Source organism: Microcebus murinus, chromosome 8, assembly GCF_040939455.1.
Source record: "Microcebus murinus isolate Inina chromosome 8, M.murinus_Inina_mat1.0, whole genome shotgun sequence".
Taxonomy (NCBI): Eukaryota; Metazoa; Chordata; class Mammalia; order Primates; family Cheirogaleidae; genus Microcebus; species Microcebus murinus.
The window spans coordinates 106,911,759-106,934,088 of NC_134111.1; the positions used below are offsets into that span (position 1 = coordinate 106,911,759).

General features: G+C 44.4%; 1 protein-coding gene across 7 annotated transcripts in view; it reads right to left on the bottom strand.

The window, feature by feature from the left end:
* The window catches only part of HDLBP (high density lipoprotein binding protein), a 73,205-nt gene that overhangs the window by 48,638 nt on the left and 2,237 nt on the right, over positions 1 to 22,330 (bottom strand). The window contains exon 2 of one of the 7 annotated variants that reach the window (XM_012755614.2): positions 266 to 349. The exons of 5 other annotated variants lie outside the window; for them this stretch is intronic. The gene's annotated coding sequence lies outside the window, so the exon portion shown is untranslated. Of the gene's footprint in view, positions 1 to 265; positions 350 to 11,318; positions 11,431 to 22,330 lie in introns of those variants that run through there. One more of the 7 variants, XM_076006125.1, reaches the window with a different exon arrangement.

The window sequence follows — 22,330 nt, forward strand, 5'->3', positions numbered from 1 at the left end:
ATTCCTTTCAAAATATTGCTGCTCATTAACAATGTATCCGGTCACCCAAGAGCTCTGATGGAGATGTACAAGGAGATTAATGTTTGTGTTCATGCTAACGCAAGGATCAAGGAATAATTCTCTCAAGTCTTATTTAAGAAATACATACTGTAAAGTTATAGCTGCCTATATACACAGGGATCCCTCTGATGCATCTGAGCAAAGTAAATTAAAAATCTTCTAAAAAGGAGTCACCATTCTAGGTACCATTAAGAACATGACTCACGGGAGGAGGTCCAAACAGCAACATTGACAGGAGTTTGGAAGAAGGTGATTCCAACGCTCGTGGATGACTTTGAGAGGTGCAGCACTGCAATGGAGGAAGTACTAATTAACTGCAGATGTGGTGGAAATACCGAGAACTAGGAGTAGAAGTGGCCCCTTAAAATGGAAACTCAAAGTACTGTAAAAAAGAGTTCTTTTTTTTTTCTTTTTCTTTTTTTTGAGACAGAGTCTTGCTTTGTTGCCCAGGCTAGAGTGAGTGCCGTGGCGTCAGCCTAGCTCACAGTAACCTCAAACTCCTGGGCTGAAGCAATCCTGAAGCAATCCCGAGCAGCTAGGACTACCGGCATGCGCCACCATGCCCGGCTAATTTTTTCTATATATATTTTAGTTGGCCAATTAATTTCTTTCTATTTATAGTAGAGACGGGGTCTCGCTCTTGCTCAGGCTGGTTTCGAACTCCTTATCTCGAGCAATCCGCCCGCCTCGGCCTCCCAGAGTGCTAGGGTTACAGACGTGAGCCACTGCGCCTGGCCAAAAGTTCTTTTTTAATTTAAAAAAATTAAACAAAAAAGTGGATCCTGAAGATGTGACTGAATTGCTGCAATCAAAGATCAAGCTTTAATGGATAAGTAAAGACGGTGATTTCTCGAGATACAGATGACTCCAGGTGAAGATGCTGTAAGATTTAAATGTCACATCAACTGAGCTGACAAACAGTGGCAGGGTCTGCGAGGACTGACTCCAATTGTGAAAGAAGTTCCACGGTGGGCAAAGCTCTATTAGAGAGCACTGCTTGTGGTTTACAGAGAAATCTTTCATTAAAGGAAGAGTCGATCGATGCACCGAACTTCGCTGTTATCTTCAGAAATTGCCACAGCCACCCCAACCTTCAGCAGCCATCAACACCAAGCAAGACCAAGCAAGACCGTTCACCAGCAAAGAGATTACAACTGGCCAAAGGGTCGGATGATTGTCAGCATTTTTTGCTAAAGTATTTTTCAATTAAGACGCACGCATTGTATTTTTTTTAGACCTAATGCTACTGCACATTTAATAGACCACAAGTATAGTGTAGCCATAACTTTTATATGCACTGGCAAACCAAAAATATATTTGCTTTATTCACTTTAATGTAGTGGCATGGTAAACCTACAATATCTCTGAGGTATGCCTGTATATGTATTGCAGCATTTCTGTAGACCCAAAAAATTAACCGTGTGTGGGTTCCAACAGTGGGGGGACTGGGTAAACAAATGATGTCAGAGCACAAAGTGTCATAATCGACCTCCAAAAATGACCTGCGGAACGACCAAACCCCCACCCCCACAGTCAACAGTGATGCCCTGAGTAGACTGAACCCCGGCACCTGCTACCGACACTATATGCTCAGTAAGACCCAGCTTGACTTGCTCTCAAACTTGTGTATGCCAGTTCTGCTTGTTAATGTAACTACATTTAAGAATAACACAAAATAATGAAAGATGAGTAAAGAGAAATGGTTTCTATGAATGTTAAGTTTACCACATTGAAATTCCTAAGAAAATTGGCTGCTTTAAAAAAAATTATGTCAATTAGGGGGAAAAAAAATCTTAAAAATCCTACATTCTAATTGCTTTATAAGTTTCTTAAATTCTTGATCCACTTAAAAGAAAGAGATGATGAAAATCTTTGAAGTATTATGAACTTGGCTTATGTAAGAAGAGAACATGTAGAATTTAATCAGCAGACCCACTTCAAATAGGAGGTCTTAACCCTGTATTGGCTGGCCAGTGAATGAACAAATCCCCGTGCCTCAATACAGGCCAGTTAAGAGAAGTTCAACCAAACTGAGTGTCACCAAACAAGAACGGGGCAGCTCTGTGTTGTACTGATATGCAACAGTGGTGCTCAAGGAAGAGGGATACATGTTTGTATGTGCACAAGATCTCTCTAGAAGGACACCAAGAACAGAAGGAGGAGGATGGGGGCCCAGAACCTAAACAATACCAACAAGAACTACTGGAGGGGCGGATGGTAACCCCGAAAGACAGCAATACAGCTTGGGCAGTGGCTCTCGCCTGTAACCCCAGCACTCTGGGAGGCCAAGGCAAGAGTATCACTTGAGGCCAGGAGTTCTAGCCAAGTCTGGGCAACATAGTTGAGACCTCGTCTCTACAAAAAAATGAGAAAAATTAGCTGGGCCTGGTGGCATGTGCCTGTAGTTCCAGTTACTTGGGAGACTGAGGCAGGAGGATCGCTTGAGCCCAGGAGGTCAAGACTGCAGCGAGCTATGAGCATGCCACTGCACTACAGCCTGGGCAACAGAGTGAGACCCAGTACCCTAAAAAAAAAGAAAGAAAAAAAAAGAAAAAGACAGCAATTCTACTGTTAAGCTACAGAATGTGACATTGGGAGGGAACACATGAACAAACAGCACATTCACATACCACTCACCTCCTAATGGCGTGCTTAACAGGTGCTGAGTGTTCGTGGACGTTAGGTGCGAGAGAGGGAAAAGCACTTTGTTATGTGTTACTCTTCATTTTTTCAACAAAGATGTTTTCATCTGGGGGGAGGGTTAGGCTTACGTAGCACCGGCCACTGCAAAGCAGTGTAAAGCAGAGTCACAAAAACTACTTTCTTTGATGTTTTATTAAAGCGTATTTTCAACAAAAGCCTGAAGTAGGACTTTTTAGCTGTTAATTTCTTTGTGAGGGACTGGTGATTACTAAAAGGATGAGATTCTACATTAACCCATTATAACCTTTGGGAACTGGGAGACAGGTCAGATAAATACCTGAAGAGCAGTGCAGCATGCACAACCAAGAGCAGCTGAGAACAATCTGCCAAGATGCCTCTCACCTGGACAGGCAGAGAAGGGGGCCTGAGCCTGAGCTTGCTCCCCGAACTTGCCCCCAGGGACAAATGGCAGAGCCTGTTCCCCACTGTGCAGTTCCCTCTACCAGGTGACTCACTGATCAGCTGACAGGACTCCTCAGGGTCTTCTCCAACTCAAAACTCTGTGGTCGGCTCACTAACCAATGCTTCCAGGTGAAAACACACCCGTGTGACCCTTGAGTTACTAATGACTACGAATGCCATGGCAACAGGCGCCCGCCACCTCGTGTCTCGCAGCAGCTCTTGTACACACGCCCCTCCCCACAGGCCTGGAGGCCCCGCTGGGGGTCCCTGCCCCAGCTGTGATGGTGTTTCTGGGAAGAGCAGGCCAAGGGCAAGAAGGGAACGGGATGGCTAAAGGGGAGGGCTCTCCTCCTAGTTCTGTAATTTAAAAAATACTTTTAATCTCCCTACTATAAATCCCACTAAACTTCAAGAAACAAAATAATTTGGAATTTGACCAAGGGCAACAATTTAAACTTGAGAAGATTTTTTCCTTCCAACAATTTACATAGAAAAGTTTCATGAGCTAGAATTAACTTAGTTCATGTTTATAAAAAACGTTCTTATGGATACAAAGCCAGCTAACGCCATGGGTGGAAATACTCAAGAATTTGAAAGACTGATCTTGGGACCAGTCTTTATCCAAATAGGAATGTAACGCTTGTCTGCAAAGGAGGAAAAAACATCAAAAGCGCCAAGTCTTCAGGTTCTCTCTTCTCCAGGGTGTAGAGCATGTGGCACTTAAAGGGTACTTACGTACCTGTTTGGTGACACTGAGCACGACACCCTCTTCACCTGGCCTCACCTGTCAGGTGGGGTGGGACTGCATTGTATCCACCAGCACTATCCTCCTATGCGTCTACTGGTAAGAGAGTAAACCTCACTTTCGGATTTAAAGACGTCGCGAAACTCTTCACAATACAGCTGTCTCTGCAGAGAGCTACTGCAACATTAAACTGCACCAATGCAAGGAAAACATCCAGACCAGAGCAGAGGTATCTCCTCTATCCAGAGTTAGACAACAGAGGCACTGGACTCAGATCAGGACGCCACCGTGGAGGAGAAAAACAGACACACATCTGGGCAGCAGGGACTTAGGTGTCTCATCTGTCAAGAGAACAAACTGCGCAGGGCAGGAACAAACTATCGATCCTGCTATTGGAAAACACACATCGCACTGAGGAGGGCAGGAAGATAAAACTTCCCAGTGGCTCCAAAGGGAGCCAAGGACAGAAGCAGGGTGGCACAGAGTGAAGATCAGCAGAGAGGGGAGCAGCATCAGAACGGCTGGTGCCAGAAGTGGGGGGCACCCTGTAACACAAACTTCACCCACACACTGAGCATCCACTGGGGATGAGTCTGGTGGCAGGAAACTCAAGCATTACCCCAGGGGTCCTCAAACTTTTTAAACAGGGGGCCAGTTCACTGTCCCTCAGACCGTTGGAGAGTCTGCACTGTGGGCCCGGGACGAGTCGGCTGCTAAGCAGACAGGCAGCCACGGCAAAAACACCCAGAGGGCCGGATAAATGGGCTAGGTGGCACGTATGTGGCCCGCGGGCCGCAGTTTGAGGACACCTGCATTACAGAAAGGTAACTCTAACTCCTGTGTGAAGAATGGATTTTAGAAGGGCAAGAGCAGGGACAATGAGAATCAAAAGCTAAAAAAAAATCTGGAAACAAACACAACTTTAATAAGCAGACAGGCTGAATAAACCATGCTCCATCCAAACAGCAAACAGCAAACAGCATAAACACAGGAGGAAGCCCGTACGCTATCACGCACAGTCTTTAGGGTACACGTGGTTAATGAGAAGATCAGCGGGCAAGAGCAGGTATAGGGGATGCCGCCTTTCTGTAAGAAAGAGTCAGAAATACAAACATACACATGACTGTTTACATTTTCAAAATGGAACAACAGGAGACAATGGGGAAGGAAAGGATGGAGGGGTGAAACCTAAGCTCATCTGAATATGATTCAAAGCTTTCCTTTTGGAAGCAGGTCAGAAAAGAACTACAAAAATAAATTTAAAAATACATCTTGCTTCTTAATGCTGGTTATGAGACTGGGTTCAGTTAGTGAAAATTCATTGAGCCATATACGTTAAGGATTTGCATAGTTCTCTGAATATTTATTATACTTCAATAAAAAGTTTACTAAAAAAAATGGAAAGAAATGAATCTAACAATGTCACATTGGTGGCATAATCAGAGAGTACTTTAAAACACAATAATCAGACAGTGTATTCCATATTCCAAGTGGAATAGATCCTAATGATGCTAACATTGTTACTCTAGAAACACTGTAAAGTGAGTAGGTAATTAAGTTAATGTCGTTAGGAAGCAAGATTTTCAGCATAAGAAAAACATATTTGTTGGAGTAGAAACCCTGTATGTAATTTATTATTTGAATTGGAAACACCTAAGCTCATGTCTCTTTTTTTTCTTCAAAAAAAAAAGAAAAGAAAAGGCCCTGGCCAGGGCTGTCTGCTGTGGGGAGTGAGGGGGAGGCAGTGAGTGGCCCTGCCACGCAGACGTGGAGCCCAAACACCACCCCTGCTGCACGAACAGGGCTCCGCGGGGACTCAGCTGACTGTGAGCCTGCGCGGGACGCGCTGAGACGGGACATCCTGCTGGGGAACACGGACACACAGACACGGCACAAGACGTCACATGCAAAGAGCCCACAGGCCAACCTGGGTGAAATGACAAGGGCACCAAAAATGGCTCCAGGGGGTTCACATACAATTATTAATATATAAATATTCACAAGTCTATAATACTAGGTGGAAAAAAAGCTACAAAAACGTATTTTGCCCTTGGAAGTTGCTAGTCCCAATGCATTCTAAACACTGATAAAGAAATCATTCATTTCTCCTCTCTTCCCAGTAGGAACTGCATTTCAGGACAACCAAAACTGATAAGAGAAACCTTCTTTAAATAAAAATGCCAACTAATAAATGTAGAAACAGAATAAGAAAAATCTTCACTTTGTAATTGCCGATTGTAGGCTGAACAATGGCCCCCAAAGATATTCAAATCCTAACTTCTGGACTGGGGTAAGTTAAGAATCTCGAGATAGGGAGATTATCTTGGATTATATGGGTGGGACCTAGCTATACTCACAATGTCCTTTAGATCATGTGGTTCAAAATGGATGAAAGGGCCACCAACCAAAACGTGGCCTCTGAAAGTTGGAAGGGCAGACGTTCCCCCCAGGCCTCCAGGAACCAGTCCTGCTGAGCCAGACTCTTGCCCGGCCACTGATCTCAGCCACACTGTGGCCATTTGTTACAGCAGCGACAGGAAACTGATACACCAGTGAAAGAGCAGATACAAGCAAAGTGGCTGTTAAACCCATTAGATAAACAGAATGGAATCAGACCGTCCACACTGAACCCGCTGATCAATCCGGCCATCAGCATCGTGCCTCGTGGCGTAGCGCAGCATTCTTGACACCCCCCATCCCACCCCCACCAAAAAATAAACAAACCTGATTAATTAATCATCCAGACCTAGCTGCCAGTTCACAGGAAATATGAGGATTAGAGAAACACATTAAATAGAGCCACAGACAACGGAATCAACCAAACCCAGGAAGTGGGACACTCCACAGCATAAACAGCCTCACCTTCACAAATATACAGCGTTAAAGACAAAACCAAAAGGGGAAAAGGACTGTCACAGATTTCCTGAGACCTAAGGGGCTTAAACTAAATGCAGTGTGGAGACTTTCTTTGCATTTTGATTCAAACAAACTAAGCGTAAAGATAATTTTTATGACCTTTGGAGAAGACTGAAAACACAACAGATGTCAGATGACATTTAAAAAGCACAGTTAATTTTGTTAGGTATGATAACGGTTATAATTTTTTAAGCCCACATCTAAAAATGCATGGTAAAGTGATTAGAGGTGACATAAAATTCTGACATCTGCTTTAAAATACTCAAACCAAAAATAAAAAATATGAGGGGTGAGCAGAAATAGGTGAAACAAAAATGGTAAAATGCTGACAACTGTTAAAGCGGTAGGTATATGAGGTAGGTATATGAGATATTATTCTCTTCTACTTTGTGTAGGTTTCAAAATCTTCCTAACAAAAAGCTTTAATACAGAAAAAGAGCAAAGAGTACTGCTTATCAAAGCCTGCAGGGATGCTGCCAAAGCTGTGCTCAGAGGATGAATCAAACTTGTAAGTGAACTACGCATTCAAGTCGACATGGAAAGAAAAAATCAAAGAAAGTAAAAGGAACTAATAAACAAAAGAAGAATTGGAGAAATAAAAACAAAAACAAACAAAAAAACCCAGCTGCCTTGGGTCAATCAAAATCAAAATCAGTTTCTCTGAAAATAGTAATTAAAGAACAATTAACTCTCTGGTCTATTCTAAGGGAAAACTCCAGGGTCAAGTCACAGAATTTTTATTTCTTTCTTTCTTTTTTTTTTTTTTTTTTGAGACAGAGTCTCACTCTGTTGCCCAGGCTAGAGTGAGTGCAGTGGCGTCAGCCTAGCTCACAGCAACCTCGAACTCCTGGGGTCAGGCGATCCTCCTGCCTCAGCCTCCCAAGTAGCTGGGACTACAGGCATGTGCCACCATGCCCGGCTAATTTTTTCTATATATATTAGTTGGCCAATTAATTTATTTCTATTGATAGTAGAGACAGGGTCTGGCTCTTGCTCAGGCTGGTTTCGAATTCCTGACCTCGAGCAATCCGCCCGCCTCGGCCTCCCAGAGTGCTAGGATTACAGGCGTGAGCCACCTCGCCCGGCCAGATTTTTTATTTCTTAAAATACCTTGTGAGTCACTTTAAAATATTAAATCATATATTGTGATATTTTACATGAATTTTAAGTGTACTTCATTGATCTCCAGATCTTTGAAAGGTATTTATTTGTTATATGAATAGTACAAGATTGCTTTCCCAATTAACCATACTGTTTATGGAACTGTAGATATGGATTTGATTTCACTGTCTTTACTCTTTATAAATAAAACATTACAGAGTTTTCAGGAGGAAAAAAAAAAGACACACACACACAAGATCACAATGATACAGTATTATCTTTGCCTGAAAATAAGGCAAATTTTGAAATAAGAAGTGTTACAAATGGTAGCAATTAAATCTTCCCATAGCTCCCAAGGAAATTAGAGCTTCTCTGTCCCATGGGGAACCCACACAGTATTTTTATATCTCACTGACATCAATTGGGTTCTGAGCCCATTAAGGGACCAATAACTGCAGTCAAGGGGCCGAGGGGATGTGCTAGGTGCCATTAGCCACAGCCAGCAGGGTCCACCCCTGCAGCTGAGCCACTCTGTCCAAAGCGCTTGGCTATGCACGGCAGAAAGGGTGGTGTGGGTGCTGCACAGAAGAGATTATCAATTACAAATCATTTTACAAACACATAAAGTTTTAAACGAAACACTAGCCCAATAAATCTATCACTAAATATAGAGGACAAGACACCATGACTAAGTAGGGTCTGTTCTAGGGCCTACTTAGATGATTTAATATTAGGAAATGTGGAGTTACAGCTCAAAGGAGGACGCACAAACATACATACGTAACTGTCAGATGATCATTTCAAAGATGCCCAAAAGACTGATGAGATTCAGCATCTATTCCTTGCTTCCTATGGAAATTTAACATTAGCAAATGGCTATGTGAACAATATTTCCCAGAAGTAACACGTCATATTTACTGAAAAGCTAAAATTATCATATTAAAAGCTATAATTATCAATATTAAAATATAATTAAAATTATCATATTAAAATTAAAGCTAACATTATCATATGTCATTTTCCTGAAAAGCTAAAACTATCATGTAGCTAAATTATAAAGATGTTACTACTGTCGAAGACTGTCAAACACGCAATCTGAGGAGACACAATTAAGCAAGGAGACAAACACCACTGTTTGCAGATAGTCCTCTGTCTAGAAGACCCCTCTATTAGCACGGAGCCCTGGCGACACTGAAGGAAAGTTCCGGGAGTGGGCAACACAGAAATTTCCTACACATGCATGAGGAGCACAACTCATGGAGATGACACCAAATCTCAGCCAGGAGACTAGTCACGAAAGGTGTTTGTTCTCCTCCAGGTTCACCCACATTCTCAAGGAAATCCCAAAAAACATTTGCAACAGGCTGAAAAACAGCCACCCAAAGATACCGAGTCCTAATCCCTGAAACTTGAAAATGTTACTTTATTTCGAAAAAGGATCTTTTCAGATGTGATTAAGTGAAAGATAGTGAGATGTAGGAGATGACCCTGGATTACCTGGGTGGGTTCTAACTGCCGTCACAAGCATCCCTACAACAGAGAGGCAAAGAGCCGTAACAGACACGCGGGGACAAAGCCACAGGAAGATGGAAGCGTGATGTGGCTACAATCCAAGGAATTCGGGGACAGTCACTGGAAGATGGTAGCAAACGTCTCTCCTTAAACCCCCAGAGGGAGTGTGGCCCTGCCGGATCATGGATTTCAAGCCTGCAGAACTGTGGGAGAATAAATCTATGCTGTTGTGAGCTACAAAGTTTGTGCTAATTTGTTATGGCAGTGCTAGGAAACTAATGCAATATACCAGTAGGATTTTTTTTTAACTGTAAAAGGATTCTTGAATTCACCTAAAAATAAAACCAGCCTAAGAAATTTTCCAAAAAAAAAAAAAAAAAGAAGAAGACTGGGATTGACCTATAATTAGCAAAGCATACTGCAAAGCAATGGTAATTAGTGCTTGGTGTTACTGGCTAAGAAAGAGGCAACTGATGAATGAAACAGACTTGTTATGCATCTATGAGTTCATTTGATACAACTGCCATTTCAAACCAGCAAGGAAGGATGCCACTAAAGGAATTGGGACAATTTGCTATCCACTTTTAAAAAATATATAACGTTTGATCCCTACCTCACAACATACTCCAAGATAAATTTCAGCTGAATTAGACATCTGGATGTAAACAATCAAGCCTTGATGAGCTGGAAGATTGAGGAGGAAAACCTGCGACTTGGGGTGCAAAAATCCTACAATAATACACACTGCAGTGATTAGAAAAACGAGAAACCTTAACTTTGAAATAAACACATTAATGAGGAAAAAGAAGTGGCAAATAGCATTGACCATTCAAGTTCAAAGTCAAAACCCAAATTTTGATTATGTTTAATCATGTATTCAACTACTAAGAGATCAATACACATTTCACCCACCTTTTATGTAGCATAAAGCTATTGTTATACTAAAGATATTGTGATGATACTGAAGTCTTTCGCTCAATCATGTCTTCAAAGTTCACGAAAGCAGATTTTTGAACCATCAGAAAATGTCAGGGAAGCTACTGACAGCACAACCTAGACATGCACAGCAGCTGATCCCAAACAACGTGGTGGAGGTCCACATGGGGAACCCTGCCCACACTGACTCCCCCTGCAGGAGGCAGGAGTCCTGCTAGAGCCCTGAGTGCTGCATGAGAAGCTCTGGAAGGGAAAGGCGTAGGTTATCTGCTCTGTATCTCAGCCACTCTCGTTGCAGAGCCCCAATCACAGACTGCCCTAAAAGACTAGCAAGAGGCGAAACTCAGACACACTAGCAGACGGAGCAGCCGGCACACGAGAGGGCAGCAATACTTGCGCAGGGTGAGAAGGGAATGCCCGCATCCATCCACAGTGATGGCTTACGAGAGGAAAATACATAGGCACGCACCCGCACGCTCCCACAATTCCAGGACTGGGGAGCCAAACAATAAGACAAGCAAAAGTACATATGGAAACGAAAACATTCTCAGGAGAAAAGACCCCAACACCACCACCCCCGTCTTTCCCATGCCAGGTCCTCCTCCAAGATTCAGCCCCAAAACTAACAGCAAAGCCTGAAACCCAAAGGCCTTCACTGGGAAGACATCAAGGAGCATGGGTGTGTGTTCCGTGGGTCTCTCTCCGGCTCAGCAGCACCCTGGGCAGTTAAGGAGACTCTTGGCCCCAGCTAACCAGTCCCCGAAGGCGGCGCCGCCATGACGGAGTCCACACGCCGCACACGCTGCTCCGAAAGCAACAGCATCTTTCGCAAGGCCAAAGGAAAACCACACCACAACCTAAGAAATTAACTGTTGACTCTCCCCAGTAACACAGCCTTTTTTGTCTGTGTTTGCCCAAACTTTCGGAAAAGAACTGCACTTACCAATCTCACAGGGACACGATGGTGATCACCTTGGACACCTGTGTCCACTAAGAACAGACTGCAACAGGGCACCCTGGCTGTGGCCGGCTCTCACCGGGACGTCCCAGAGACTGCAGGGCTGAGGCTGGGAAGCCGCAGAGGGAGCCCTGCGTCCAAGCAGCCTGGCGGCCCGCCGAGCTCACTGTGCAGGCCACAGCGGCAACGCAGAACTTTGGTCTCAGGGGCTGGTGAGTCAGCTCCATGCGTGAGCACATGTATCAAAATAGAAGCCTCATTTCAAAAGAAAAAAAACTGCAGTGTCCAAATTGATCTCTCACACACACCAATTTAATAAGCCAATGCTGCAAGACCACCTAATTTTCTACTTATCAGAAAAGGTCAAAAAAATAAACATAATCCAGTAGTATCGTTTGAAACACTTATAAGTGAGCTAAGTATTAATAAAATTAGAAGGCATATCATGTAAGAGTGAAATTAAGAGCAACATATACATGCTGCAAAACAAAACACCCGAGGATAAGGCAGTACGTTGCCTTCACTCCCGCCAGCCAGCAAAGGGGGAGATGGACAGCACGCGTGTGCAGTCACCCGGGAAGACGCGCTCAGGAGTCAGCACGCTCTCCCCAACACAGAGAACACAAAGTGAAGGAAAAACAAGTTTAAAAGCTCTACTCACACACACTTCAGGGTCTTCTACTGATAAGCTACAAAGACACCATCAAGTCACAAGGTTCCTAACTGTCAACTAGTTGCACAAGATAGGCAGAAAGATCACACATGGCCATTCTTTCCTTTTTTATTTTTTTTAATTTTTAAAGAAAAAGTTTCCCATTCTACACAACAAGGAGTCCGAAATCATAAATTTTACACTGAAAAGGGAACCCTGAGGGGCAGAACCACTTCTCAGCAAGACACTCACCTCAACCTCAAAGTCAAACATGGGAAGAGTGCCAAATGACCCCCTTTCAAAAATTATTTCTCCAAATCCTACCCTGGTGTTGTTGCTTTCTCTCTCCTCCTTACCTGTTCCTCCCACAGGTCTAGCCCTTTCGGGATAAGAGCCTTTCCCTCCAATCTCCCCATTTCCCTTAAGGCTGTCTGTTGTGGCAACCTCCTCAGAAGTGCAGCTCTCTCCAGAGCCTCGCCTGCAAATCTAACCCGCTGGAAGCAGTTGCTATGCAGGGAGCTGCGAGCAGGGTGCCCACGAGAAGACTGCTCTCCCTCCCCCAGGAACGCGCACACCCAGAGGTCTGAAGGATGGCCACAGCACGGGCGGGCTCAGCCACCATGTCCTTGTGTGCCTGGTCCTAGGTGACAGACCTTTGCTAACAGCGCCCAAACAATACCCAGCTGCCCAGGCCAAGTGCGGAGCAGGCCTGACACACTGCAAAACCACCAAGTGCACGCCACAGAAGCTCCCTAGAAGGGGACTTAGAACAACTTCTGCACATGATGACACACACTGACTGCACCTGGTAGAAGTTATTCTCCCCCTCCAGAAGGAAACCAGAAGTAGCACCTGGTCCAGCCAGACTAGCTGCCATAGGAAAGTCAGCCTGCATTGTGCTCAGAGGCCAGCATACTATACAGGCGGGAAGACGATGTGTCCAAACCTCTGGACAAAGCTGTTCCCCAGAGCCACACACAAAGGCCACAAATTCAACAGTGGCCCAAGAGCACAAGAGCAACATGTACAGAACCAGACCCCAGAGACAAATTACTTCTACATGGAGCATATCCCTTAGAGCCTAAAAAGCCAATCTGGATTCTGGTAGCATGGTATTATTTGCCAAAAAGTCAGTGAAGGACAAGAGTTCAGAAAATGGTGAGCAATCAACACTATCCCCCTATCTGTGCATGCCCCCAAAACACGTGAGGGCACCTGCCACATCGGGTTACTCTGCTAAGCTACGGGGTCCAAAACAGGTAAAAGCATTATCAGTGCAGCAATATCCTGTCAATGGCTTATCCTATGATCCAGACTGGGGGTGAAAGCAGGCAAATGAAGAGGGGAGCTATTTGACGAGACCTGTGTATTCATCAGATGAAGTCAGGGAGGCGGCCAGAGGCTTTAGGGCTGGATCGCTGACAGAATGATGGAAACACTAACCCGGCAGGAGTCTGGACTAGAAAATTGTTCCCCCAAAGGCAGATGCAGATGGACTTACTTGGTCCCAGTGCTAACAGGCAGGTTGCTGCAAAAATGGGCCCTACATGCACGAATGGCTTTAGGACTGGGACTTGAATTTGTTCACTTCTTACTCAAAACCCACTTATGGATGTGTATTTAATATGTGGTAAAAAATAAATGCCAACCAAGTCCATCAGAGATACTCAAAATTCTAGGGTCGCGGAACCACCACAGTGTGTATTTAGGGTAGAATATCTCTCTTGCTGCGAAGGCCTGGCTGGCCCCGCTCCCGGACTAGAAAGAGTTGCGTGGACAGGTATCCCCCCCTTCCTGATTCCGAGCATTAGAGAAGCGCGCAGACACTGAAACACTAGGTAAATCCACAAAGGCTGAATGCTTAGGCGTGGTAACTTCTAAAAGCAAGGTCTAAGATAAAGAAAAAATAATTACAAACCTTGACGCCTCTGGGCCTGCCTCCTTTCCTGCAGAAAGGAGCTGGTATCGACACCCATCTCATGTTACTTGTGAGGACGGAGCTTACGTGCAGAGTCCTTAACCCAAGCCTGGCACACAGTAAACGAGAGTGTGGATTTTCTATCACTGTTATCACCCATGTGGATACCAGTGTGGTAGACAGCACAGCCCTAACTCAGCCACTCCTGCAAGTGGCTTCTCTCCACCGGGCTCTACTCTCCCCAACCAAAACATGGGGCCTGTGACAGCTACATCCTAGAGCCCTTTCAAGGACTGAACCTTTAAAAAAGGGCTTTTTCAACCCGAGCACTGCTGACACTGAATGAGATAACTCTGTGTTGTGGGGGCTGTCCTGTACACCACGGGGCGCCGAGCGTCTCTGGCCTTAAATCACTAGATGCCACAGCACCGTAAGTCATGCAACCCAGGACATCTCCAGACACTGCCAGTTGTCTGCAAATCCTCCCAGCTGAGACCACTGCTGGAAACAAAGGGCATGATGACTGGTATAACAGGAAGCGATGAATAAAGTTTTAACAGGTGAGTCTTTTCTATCACTGGTGCATTCTTGAAATGGCTCACAAAATCAGATGTTGTATGAGTGACTGTCACCTCTGAGTGTTATCCTTCTAAATTTGAAAGCTAAATTTCTGATAAACTGAGTTGACCAAGGGTTCTGGGCTATCAGAGCTATTTAAAAAGAAAACAAAAACATCAAAACCACAACGATTCAGCTTCTTTAACTTAAAAAAAAAAAAGAGCTAAAGCCATGTGGGTCAAGAAGCACCCAAAGTCAAAGGCTGATTACAAACAGGTCAAAACTGAAGGGCAGGTCTCCTGACCTGCATCCAATCAAAGACTACCATCCTCACCTAGATAAACATCCCAAATTTTTGTCCAGTGTGGGAGACAGAACCAATGCCCAGCAGTCGGTACCTATGACAGCAAATACTGTTGCAAGGTCTGCCTCTAGGAATATCTGGGAATATCAATATCAAGACACCGAAATAAAAGGCAAACCCGAGAGGGTATTAGGAAAATGCTTATTTGGGAAAAATTCACAGTGCTTGCTCACTGCTCCCTGCTAACTTCCGGCTTCTGTGTCAGGGTCTCTCTAGGGTCTCTCTACCACTCCTTGCCCAGAGGAGGCCTGCTGCCACAGCACCGGGGTTTTCGGGATACAGCTGAGCCTCCTGGGAGGATCCTTCACCCATGGCAGAGTCTAGAATGGGATGGGTGGGGGCTAAATTAATACTGGTTTAATTAATACTGGTGGTATTAATATGTTAAGACCACAGCAGCTTGCTGTAGTGATGGTCTACCAATGAATGTAATTTTCAGTTTCAAAATATTGTAAAACACACTTCAACAAAAAAAGTAAAAATTGGCAATCCCCCATGACTCTTCCCCAAGAAATATCTCCAAAAGTATAATTTTATCTTTGCCAGATCTTTTTTTGTGCACATATTAATACATGGTTTAGATAAAAATAGGATCTCATCATATGCACTCTATCACCACTAGCTATACCTATTTCCATTTAAAAAGACATCATGGGCCGGCGCGGTGGCTCACGCTTGTAATCCTAGCACTCTGGGAGGCCGAGGTGGGCGGATTGCTCAAGGTCAGGAGTTCAAAACCAGCCTGAGCAAGAGTGAGACCTCCTCTCTACTATAAATAAAAAAGAAATTAATTGGCCAACTAATATACATAGAAAAAATTAGCCAGGCATGGTGGCGCATGCCTGGAGTTCCAGCTACTCGGGAGACTGAGGCAGGAGAATCACTTGAGCCCAGGAGTTTGAGGTTGCTGTGAGCTAGGCTGACGCCACGGCACTCACTCTAGCCTGGGCAACAAAGTGAGACTCTGTCTCAAAAAAATAAACAAACAAAAATAAAAAGACATCACGGCCTCCTTTCTAAGTTTTACATAAAATTTACTGCGTGCTGAAAGGAGTAAACATAATAAATCCCCTACTGATGAGTCTTTCAATTAACTGCTTTTTAAAAAATTCTGCAATTATATACAATGCTGAAAAGAATATCCTCTGCTTACTTGGGCCCATACCTCCACAGGATGAATTCCTAGGAATAGAATTATATTACAGGTAATGCACTCATAGGTATTGTCAAGGTAAAATTATCCTTCCAACGAGCTTAACTATTTATACTCACAACATCTGATCACAGTGTGCCTGTCCTCCTCACCCGACAACACCTAAAATGGCCATGTCTGTTTCTTCCCAGTCTGATGCAGGGGAAATATGACTGTCAGTGAAATTGACAATTCTGTCAGTGAAAATGAAATTGTGCATAGCTCACTGGCCATTCGAATTTCTCGACTGTGAAGATTGAACTATTGACAACCTCTGATCACCTTTCTACCAGAGTGTTTGAGCACTTTTTTTTTTTTTTGAGACAGAGTCTCACTCTGTCACCCCAGCTAGAGTGCAGTAGCATGATCACAGCTCCTGGGCTCAAACAATCCTCCTGCCTCAGCCTCCCAAGCAGCTGGGACTACAGGTGAGTGCCACCATGCCGAGCTAATTTTTCTATTTTTTTGTAGAGATGGGGTCTCACTCTTGCTGGTGCTAGTATTGAACTCTTGGCCTCAAGCAGTCCTCCCGCCTCAGCCTCCCAGAGTCCTAAGATTACAGGCGTGAGCCACCGCGGCCAGCCTCAGCAAACATTTTTAAGACAAAGCAAGATCCACAGCTGTGCAATAGAACAGTAGGAATGAACAGAAAGAACTAAGAATTTAAGTGAAACTCAAGTTGTAAGCTAAAGATAATTGCTAAAGGGCACCCAAGCAAAACTGCTGAGAAAATACAATGAAAAAGGACATCTTTTGCCTCCGCCATTCACACAATAGACCACAATGCAGGCTGATGATCTAAGACACCTAAGCCCACCAAATTCCACTTTATCCACACATATTAACCTACCCCACTTTAAGGGAAGGGCTCCCAGAAGGCAATTTTGATTGCAGAAGAGTGACAACGTACACACTGAGCTTTGGGGGGTGCACAGACTTCTGGGTGGAGGGTAGCCTGAGGCTGGCAGTGAGGCAGAAAGAGCCAACCACAAGGCCAGAACCCTGGCTCTGCTCTAACTCCAGTCTTGGCCTCAGTAGCCACCTTCTCCAGTAGACGGGAAAAAGGAAAATGCCTTGGATGGTCTGGCCCATGGTCACCTCACTTGTGATTCGCCCCCATCAGTGCTGAGCCACCGCTCCAACTACGCAAAGCAGCCACCGAGGGCCGCAAGAGCCGATGCCCCGCCTCCTCCCATAACCACCTCCTCTTTGGCACCCCCTCACTCTGCTCCACACGAGTCTTCCAGAAGCTGCCGCCCCATTCCTCTAACATGCTAAGCACATGCCTGCCCCACACTCTGGCACTGCCTGTTCATTCCCTTTATAACGCTCCTTCCCAGAGAGCTGTCCATAGCTTGCCCGCTCCTGGTAGGTCTGAATCAGCTGTCACTCCAAGGCCACAGCAAGGCCTCCCCAACTAGCCTGTGCCACACAAGCACAACAGAACATAACTGTTTCGCTCCTTATTGTACCCCACCTCCTACAACAGTGTCTAGCATGTGGCAGTTGTCAAATCAATACATTTAGTCTCATACCTTCCTAAAGCACCACTAAAATGATAGTAAACAACTATTTTTTAAAGGCACAAACCACATAAGCAAAGAACAGGAACAGAGATGAGAGGCCAGAAACTGGAAACAGACCTGAAAGGGCCGAGTCCTACATCAGCGACAGGAAAGGTGGCCAGCGACCCGAATGGACTGGAGAAATGGGTTAGAAACAGAAATGGTGCAAAAGTTAGGCAGCAGGAAAACCTCCAGATTCACCCCACAACTCTGCATGGCAAAGCAGCTGTCCCTCGCCTGCCCTGGCCGAAGGCTGTAGTTTTTTCTCTGGAAAGGGAAATAGAGGATCTTTGAACAGGGGACACCAGCTACAATGCAAGCATCCTGAAAACAGGGCAAGTGCCTCTCACATAGATACTGCTGAGACCCCAGGCCTTGCCCCTCACCTGGCCCCTGAACACAGGCAGCCAGGTCAGAGGCTAGAGGATATTTCTCTGGGGAATCAGAAGAGATCCAAAAGGCTGAGAGGGGAGCTGTAAGGAAATGGCTCAGCCAGGAGCCCCTGCAGTGAATGCTGCAGACAGCAGCCACACGCTCTCCGACACAGGAGCAAGCACAAAACCATCAACACTGGACAGCCCAGGAAAGGCTCTGATACAAAAGCCAAAACCCCCAAACAAAAAGCAGACTGAAGAGTGACTAGAAGAAAAAGAAAACTTAAAATAAAAAACACTGGGTGTAGTGGCTCATGCCTGAAATCCCAGCACTGTAGGAGGCCAAAGTGAGAGGATCACATGAGGCCAGGTGTTCAAGACCAGCCTGGGCAAAAGCAAGACCCCATCTCTACAGGTGTGCTCCTGTTACCCCAGCAACTCAGGAGGCTGAGGCAGGAGGATGGCTTGAGACCAGGAGTCTGAAATTGCCATGAGCTATGATTGCACTATTACACTATAGCCTGGGCGACAGGGTTGAGACTCTATTTAAAGATACAGGCCATGGGGCGGTGGCTCACGCCTGTAATCCTAGCACTCTGGGAGGCCGAGGTGGGCGGATTGCTCAAGGTCAGGAGTTCAAAACCAGCCTGAGCAAGAGCGAGACCCCATCTCTACTATAAATAGAAAGAAATTAATTGGCCAACTAATATATATAGAAAAAATTAGCCGGGCATGGTGGCGCATGCCTGTAGTCCCAGCTACTCGAGAGGCTCAGGCAGCAGGATCGCTTGAGCCCAGGAGTTTGAGGTTGCTGAAAGATAGGCTGATGCCATGGCACTTACTCAAGCCTGGGCAACAAAGTGAGACTCTGTCTCAAAAAAAAAAAAAAAAAAAAAAAAAGATATATATACACACATATCTCCTCAGAGATAAGAGAAGTTATTACATCCATGAAACAAAAATAGGAGGTCATAAAACAGGAATAGAGAGAACAAGAGAAAGCTGTTTGAAATAGAGGAAAACTCAAGAGAAGGGCCAGAAGGGTACAAAGCCTCAGTTAGATAAGAGAAATATGGCTTTTTGAGATATACTGCGCAGCACGTTGAGTGTACTAAATAAGGTATTGTGCATTTCAAAATCATTAAGAAAGTAAACCTCAAATACGCTTGCTCACCACAAAAAATAACTATTTGAGGTGATAGATATGTTAATTAGCTTGATTTTATTATACCACATTGTTTTCATAAATCATAACATCACCCCATAAATATATACAACTATAATTTGCCAATTTACAACTAAAAAATTAGAGTTAAAAACCTTTGGGGTAAAAAAAGAAAATAGAAGACCTAAGAAAATTAAGACTCCAACCCATAAGGTACATCAGTAGAGACCTAGAGAGAGAGAGAGAAAATGAATGGGAAGAAATCAAAGCAAAAAATCAAGAAAAATGCCCAGCATTGACGAAAATCAGTTTCCAAGTAAAGGAGACCAAAGAGTAGGCAAGACATTGGATGAAAACAGACTCCAAAGGTCTGTTCTGGGTGTTTTGAATTTCACAGAAAGACAAGCCTTCAAGCTTTCACCAAGGAAAACGCAGTCACATACAAATATTATGTATCAATAACTAAAAAGAACCAAAAGGATTAAGACTTCAGCACTGGAAGCTGGAAGGCAGAGGAGCAAAACAATGCCCAGACTTTCACTCGGGTGTAAGGGCAGAATAAAGCACTTGCAGATATCCAGGTTCTCAAAACTTTATCTCCCATCACTTTTTCTCAGGCAACTAGTAGTGAAGGATGTGCGCCATCACAATAATAGTAGACCCATAAAGAGGACGTGGGTTCCAGAAAACCGAGGGTCCCACACTAGAGGGACTGATGAGATGTGCAGGAAGACTGCTGGCAGTCAAGGCTGCAGCAGGTCGAACACTTTGGAAGAGATTTACTCAAGATGAAATGAACAGAGTGCCAAATTTCATCCGATAGAAAGGCCAGAATTTCTTGACAAGAGATTTAGACAACTGGTACAGAATTGGGGGTTGAATTTTAGCGATAAATATATAGAAAACCAGGCAAACAGCAAGGAAATAAAAACAAGGCACGTATTAACATCAGAGAAAACAAAAAGTTATCTATGAAAGGAAAAGTAATCCTAGTACCCCACTCAGCTTAGCTGTGAGTGGCACTATGTAGTCATACTATAAACACTGAACTAACCAAATTATGGATATTCCTATTTTGAGCAGCCACAGGTATGTGCAGAGAAGGCAGAGGGTGAAGGAAAGCTAGAACCTTCATATTGACTCTCAGTGTCCAGTGAAGAGAATACATGAAACAGGGTGAAGCAAGCCATGCCAACGGGCCCTTCAGGGCTGGAAGTGAAGACCAAGGGACTCAACTGAGGCTAAAGCCAACCCTCCCCAGGGAAGACACACAGTCAGGGAAAGGACACCAGCACTTTTTCCTTATAAGCGTTTCTAGAATTAGACCCTTTAAATTACATGAAGTCCTAACCTTGATTTGAAACAAAATTAATTTCAATTTTAAAATCCATATGAATGCCAATAAAAAGCAGTCAGGGAGAATGTGCATGGTCAGTGCATTGTTACCAAGTTAACAGCAAGCATAACGGGATGACGAACACAAGGACATGATGCCCAGACATGTCTCAGAACACAAGTCTAGTTCACCTTTTAAAGGTATTCGAGGAACTTCAGCATGCCTGGTAAAACTACAGCCTACCAGGAATTTCACTTGTAAAATTTCTCTGATTCTAGAAATACAAAAATTTTAAAAATTAAAAAAGACAAAAAAAACCTTGCTTTAACACAAAATGATGTGATCAATTTTTAAAACGTTACACACATGACAAAAGTTTCTTTTCATTATTTTCTTGGTTTCAAAATGTTGGCCGGGCGTGGTGGCTCTCGCCTGTAATCCTAGCACTCTGGGACGCCAGGGTGGGAGGATTGCTCAAGGTTAGGAGTTCGAAACCAGCCTGAGCAAGAGTGAGACCCCCGTCTCTACTAAAAATAGAAAGAAATTAATGGGCTAAAAAATACAAAAATAAAAATGTTGAATGTTGTAGTTCTTACAATTTAAGGGAAAAAGCACTCTGATACATATACTGGTTGGGGTTCTCTGGCTGCTTTTCTACTTGGTCAAAAGCCTTTAGATGCATCTTTGACTTTGTGCCACCATAACTTGGCAACTGAAAGCTCAGCTGTGTGCTATCCTTCCTCCAGAACTTGGTTACTGCGTAACAGAAAAGGGAAAAGTTTTCCTATGACCACTTGCCCATGGGATGGATGCACATTGAAGGGGCCAGGCCAAAGAGAAACACCACTTGTTACTCCAAAAAGCATGTTCTCCACTCAAGCCCTTTTCGGTAAATAATTTTCAGTTGGGAAGCACTAATGGAGAATCTATCTGACCCGTGAAACATCACAAGTCATCCCAGTGGACACAGTGTAATCACCTAAAATCCTGTCCGAGTCAGAGTAGAGTATCTTAGGACCGACTGAAGAGCATGAGGCCTTTCACAGCACGGCCTCAGCAAAGCCCTCTAACATTCCCAATGTCAGCAACACACCAAATTCTCAACTGCTGCCCACACATGCCACCAAATATAAGTGTCATTCCTCATCTTTCCTAGTCTTCCTGTCTAGAACACCCTGTCCTGCCAACTCCACCTGGAAAAATTCTTATTCACCTCTAAACCCCAGTTCCAGTACATGTTTTTTTTTTCTTTTTTTTGAGACAGAGTCGTGCTCTGTCACTTGGGCTAGAGTGCCATGGCCTCAGCAACCTTAAACTCCTGGGCTTAAGCAATCCTCCTGCCTCAGCCTCCCGAGTAGCGGGACTACAGGCACACACCACCACATCCGGCTAATTTTTTCTATTTTTAGTAGAGACAGAGTCTCACTATTGCTCAGGCTGGTCTCGAACTCCTGAGCTCAAGCGATCCTCCCAGAGTGCTGGGATTACAGGCGTGAGCCATTGTGCCAGCCAAGGACCCATTCTTTACAAAGACTTTCCAACTAATACTCCCTGCCTCCCATTTCTTATTCCCACACCTTGTACATATTTCTGTTACTGCACTTACCATACTGCAGTGTAATTCACTCTTTCACAAGTGCTTCGCCCACACTACACCACAGCTGCTTTACCTTTGCACCCACAGAACCCTTAACAGCAGCTGGTACACAACTTCCAGTAAATAAGTTTTGAATTGAATTGCTGTACAAGTGCACCTGAAAGTAAGACAGTTGGAAGACCAAGACAAGAAAGCCAAAGGAAAAATACTTAATGATTCAAGAAGAAATTCTCCCATAAGTCCTCTGAGAAGTCAGCTTTCTCCCACCTGGAGAGG